This window comes from Neofelis nebulosa, chromosome 6 (genome assembly GCF_028018385.1).
Source record: "Neofelis nebulosa isolate mNeoNeb1 chromosome 6, mNeoNeb1.pri, whole genome shotgun sequence".
Lineage (NCBI taxonomy): Eukaryota > Metazoa > Chordata > Mammalia > Carnivora > Felidae > Neofelis > Neofelis nebulosa.
The window spans coordinates 132,071,172-132,077,110 of NC_080787.1; positions in this window are offsets into that span (position 1 = coordinate 132,071,172).

The window sequence follows — 5,939 nt, forward strand, 5'->3', positions numbered from 1 at the left end:
GGCAGTGAGTGCAACACAGCTGAGGTTGGCTTGACTGTGGGGTGGGGAGCTGTGTGGAATCATCAAGAGGCTGAGTCCAGCTCACAATGTAAGACTGGGTGTCTGGGGCAGACACAAGGGAGACCTACAGGCTCTAGGCAGGGAAGGAGCTGAATCCTCACTGCAAGGTGACTTTAGGACGGTGAGTGTAGAAAGCCAATTAGATGGCACAGGGCCTGGACCCAGGAAGAACAGTGAAGAGGCCTTTGGAGAACTTGTCAGAAGAGCAAGGGAATTCAAGGAATGGTGTGTTGGCTCACAGGTCTTAAGGGAGTGATGACACCTTCCACAAGGCTTCCAAAGCAACACAAGCCCACCTTTACCAGGCATCAGCCCACTGTACTTAGAATGGTGGTGAGAGGTGCATGGCTGGCTCAGTCGGTTGAGCAGCTGACTTCAGCTCAGGTCATGATCTGGTTTGTGAGTTCGAGCCCCACGTCAGCTCGCTGCTGTCAGCACAGAGCCTGCTTCCCATTCTCTGTCCCCTTCTCTCTGCCCCCCCTCCACTTGCAGTCTCCCCAACATAAACATTTTTAAAAGGGGGTGAGGTCCCCAGTTGTTCCAGATGCCACAGGGTTAAAGGAGCTAAGAAACAAAGTAAGTCTTCCATGAAACAAAAGCTGCTTATATCAAGAAATGTGGCAGAAGGGGGGAGAAGAAGGGGTGGTCTTATGTGAAGGAGTACAGTTGACCCTTGAACAAGATGGGTTTGAACACAGATCCACATACACATGGGTTATTTGTATAAATACTGCAAATGTGTTCTCTTCCTTGTAATTTTAATAATGTTTTCTTTTCTCCAGCTTACTTTATTGTAAGAATACATTTACAAACTATGTGTTCATTGATTGTTTATGTATCAGTTAGGTTTCTGGCCAACAATCTGCTATTAGCAGTTAGGTTTTCAGGGAGTCAGCTTATGGTGGTTGTCAACTGCATGGAGGTAGGCACCCCTAATCCCATGTTGTTCAAGGCTCAACAGTACAAACATAAGGGACAGGTGTCTCATGGAGTTTTGTTTCTCATTTATGAATGGAATACAATTAGTTGAAGGTGAAAAGGAAGGCAGAAGAGGGTAGATGTGTTTGTGGAAGGGTTCCAGAGGTGAGAGATTGAGAACTGCAGGGAGAGAGTTGGCCTTGGCAAAGGGAAGAGACCGTGTCCTTTGAAGGTGGAAAAATGATTATTACATGAGACAAGGTGGGGGGGGGGGGATAACCAGACCAATAGTAAGGAAAGTTTGTTGAGTTTCCTGATTTTTATCAGTTAAAATAGTTAGAGGCTCATTTCACCTAAGAGAGGTAGTATCCGGATGAAGATCTGAGTAAAATTTAAAAGATTTAGAACAACCTTACAGGGAATGCAAATCCTTGGCTAATTTACATTAAATAAATTAATAAGTGGTGTTTGCCCTTAGAGTAGCTTTTACAAGTATATTCCCTAAGTCATCTCATTCAAATATTTTTATTTGATGTTTTTGAAAAGCTAGTTTATTTCAAGGTCATAACCAAACAATGTTCTGAAGTCTCAAACCTTATTGATCAAGGATTTACTTTAAACATTTATAAATAATTGGATGATGAATTATTTCAGACAAACTCCAAAATCTTTTGAATCTTTCAAATGACATCTTCTGGTTGGCTTGACTTACTTTCATTCTGAATTCATTTAAATGATTTTTGTAAATTCAGGATGTAATTAGAATAAAATATTTGATATTCACATTAAGTATACTTTAATATTAATATGGATAGTGTCTGGTCACAGTGCATTGAGAAAATAACAAAACAAAATAGAGTTTGAATACTCTAGGAGCAAAAGAAAGACCTATAGAGCACTGCAGTATTTTCCTGATTTTCCTGTTTCATCGTCCTGAATAAAGCTCAATCAATGAAGGATATTAAGTGATTACAACCATGTAGCCTTCCTACAACGAATTCACTGTTCAGAGCTAACAGATATGTCATGAAACTCTTTTAACTCAAAAGATAATATGTTTACCTGTAAAAATTTGAAATAAAACCATTACTGCCAAATTAGAGCTAATGGATCATCTTCCTTAACACGATAGCAATAAAATGCCCACATAAACTTGACACATTATATTATGCTGTTTTTTTTTTAATTTCACATGTGTATGGCTTTTCTACTGAGTGAGGTTAATATTAAAGGTTATGTATATGCTCATCATTTTCATAGGTGATAGCATATTGCTAGCCACGTAACAGGTGTGTGTTTTTAATGTTTATTAAATTAAGCTGAAATACATATGTAGTTTGCTGGGTCCATTTGCATTTTATATTTTGCAAAAGTTGATCTCCAAAGTACCTTGGATTTTGGTGGGCTTGCAAGAACATAGATTAGAAATACAAAGTAAAGAGGAAAAATGTATTAGAATTATGCTATCCAAGACCTTTACCCTAATTACTATCTGTCACCTTATATGGCACAGGCAAGTGCAATAAGAATTTAAAAAAAAATCCATCAATTAGGTATTAACTCTAAATCCTTTTTAATGGTATTGGAAAAGGAACTAGCTTCAACTCAAGTCTGAGATAAATAAACATATAAACCTGCTTTTGAGCAGTTGTCTTGGGAACTGTTTAACAGCTCAAACTAACTTCAATATTAGGGAATTTAATGTAAAAGCACAGAGGTACCCATGGAGCCTGGCAACCACATGTGCAAACAGACTTGGAAATCTGGGACCAAGGGATGATGGTTTGAACATCAAGCAGTAATTTTTTTTGTGATGCTATACTTGTTTGTTTTGTTTTTTAAGACTTCATTTTTTAGAGCATTTGTAGGTTCATAGCAAAATTGAGAGGAATGTACAGAGTTTCCCCATATACCCCTACCCCCTACTCATACTCAGCCCCCACCCCATAATCAACATCCCCCACCAGAGTGGCACATTTATCACAACTAGTGAACTCGCACTGACACATCATTATCATCCAAAGTCTGTAGTTTACCATAGGATTCATTTTAGTGGTGCACATTCAATGGGTTTTGACAAATGCAGAATGCTGTGTGTCCATCACACAGAGGATTTTCTCTCTCCCAGAAATCTGTGCTCTGCCTATTCATTTCTTCATCCCCCAACACCTGAGAACCACTGAGTTTTTTACTGTCTTCAGTTTAACCTTTTCCAGAGTGTCAGATCGTTGGGATCATATAGTATACAGCCTTTTCAGATTGGCTTCTTTCACTTTGGAATTTGCATTTAAGTTTCCTCCTTGTCTTTTAGTGGTCCGATAGCCCATTTCTTTTTAGTACTGTATAATAAATAATGCATTGTCTGGATTCACGGCAATGCATTTATCAGTTCACCTATTCAGGGCATCTTGGTTGCTGCCAAGTTTTGGCAATTATGAATGAAACTGTTACAAACATCCGTCTGCAGGTTTTTGTGTAGACATAAGCTTTCAGTTCCTTTGGAGAAGTACCAAGGAGCACGATAGCTGGATTGTATGGTGAGAGTGTGTTTCATTTCATAAGAAATCAGCAGACAGTAATGTAGTGAAGCTATGGTGTTTCATCTTTGCACACTGATCCGTATCCACCGCAGACTCACTTCCTCTCAAGACCTCTCAAGCTATGTTGTACATGAGGTCTGAAATTATCATTGTGCCAATGCCGGCCTCAACCCTAAATGTGAATTTACATCCCTGGTTCGGAATACCATGTAACCTCAATTTCGGTATCTCTTCATTTAAATTCTTGAGAAAGACCCCCTGATTGGATTAAGAGGTACAACCTTCCAGTAACGAAACAAATTACAGGGATGAAAGACACAGAATAGGAAACATAATCTATAATATTGTAATAATGTCACGTGGTGATGGATGGTACCTATACTTCCTGCGGTGAGCACAGCATAATGTATAGAATTGTTTTATCACTATGATGTACACCTGAAACTAATACAATATTGTCCGTCAGCTATACTTCAATAATAATGATTTTAAAAGAACAATAAGAACCTTACAAATCAGAAAAAAAATAATTAAAAAAGGCCCTAGTTGACCCAGCTTTCTTCGGGGGGGGGGGGGGGGAGTATACCTTGTCCAAGAACACACAATATGACTGGCCGCCACAGGCTTACCCATCAAAGAGGCTGTGGATGGGAGAGGGGTGAACTTATTCAGACAGGACAGGTGGATTATGAAAAAAAAGCGAGTTATTACTAGCTCACTGTGTCAGCTTGGGTCATCCAGGGAGCAGTACGGATATAGAAACTCAAGTGATTTACTGGGAATAACACCTGTGAAAGACAAAGGAGCTAGAGAGGGAGAAGGAGGGGGCAAAGGAGCGCCTGCCTGCAGGTGTCACACCCATTTAAGGAGAGTTGGAGGGAGGAGGATGGTGTAGGAAGAGCCCTGGAGTGCAGTCCAACTCTGAGGAAGTCCTGGCAGCCCAGCGGGGCACCCTGGCCCCAAGATCTCTCATCCCTGTGCTCACGTTGGGTGGACACGCTGGCCCCTCCACTCCCCACCCCCCCACCCCCCGCCCCTCAGCTACTGGCTCGGACCAACTAGGGAGAGACCGTCCTCAGCTCTACACGGGGCAGCAGACCTCTGAGGCGCCGAAACTAGAGGCCGTCAGCCGACTCTGCTTCTTGCAACAAGTTCTCTTTTGAAAGATCCAAGGGGCGTGCCCCTGGGGGCACCCGTCCAAATTCACAGAAATGCAAAATGGCTAGACAGTCTGCCTCGAAGGCTGTGCAGCCAGGAGCCATGCAGAGTCACCCTGGTGCAATGCTACCAGGCACCTTCCAAGTGCTGCTGACACGTGCCCAGCGGACGCCAGGTGCAGGACACCACCAGTGAGCAGTGTCTTCAGCCAGAGATTTACAAAGAGAAGAGATTTTAGTAATTAAAAGGGGGGTTTAGAGATCAAATGGGACTATTCATTATTCACATTTCTCTCTCTCTACGTTTACCGTGTGAAATCAAGAGATGTTTAGGAAGCATGATGAATTGAGCATTTGAAAATTAATTTTTATCCCCATTTTGTAAGCTCACCGGTTTTGTTGAATGTCTGTTGGGTTGCAGAGACAGCAGTGGTAATTTGGCTGACAACAGTCCAGTATTCTTTAGACTTGCTTTGTCTGAGCTTCTGGTAAATACGTTTTTGTTCTGGTTAACTTGTTGCAGTTAAAGAAAAGTCTGAGATCCCGAATAGCTAATTAGCCTGGGTTCTGTTCTAGCAGTTTCTACAAGTAAGAAAACCACGGTAGAGCTTGCAGAAAGGAGAGTAAGGTATGTTAGTGGTAATTCGTAGGGTAAGAACTAGAGAAAACAGTCATACAGAATTAGTATTGTTTAAGGTTTAGAAAGATGTGTCGGTCCCATTTTGCTAAAGCCAACAGTTCTTCACTCTGAAGGAATCATACAGTGTAGAAGAAACATCACAGGCTTAATTTTTAGGAAAAATTTACTCTTTTAGCAATGGCCTATGCTGCATGACTTTAGTCTGTCACCTATCTGCAGTGGGCCTCAGTTCCTCTGGTAAATAAAAGAAGCTGATTAAGAGCTCAAACGTTTTCAGCCCTAGAATGTTGTAGTTCCCTTTAATTTCTTTAAATATAAAAATACTCATTGTTTCCATTTAAGCACAGAATCCGATGTCTAAAAACAAATTGTCAACCAACACATCTGATCTTCAATCTGAATTTTTCAAAGGAATATATGTATTCTATATCTTTTTATTTTCAAAATAAAAGCCCTTTCTATACACATACTTTAATATTTCCAAGGCACTAATGAAATCTTTAGGGATTAAATTAGTAAGAAGATTCACTCTCAAATACAAAGGAGAAGATGGCCCACCAGGAAGTCAGTACTCATTGTGAAAATCAGAGATAAAAACCTCAGTTTTCTTTGAACAAATCAATG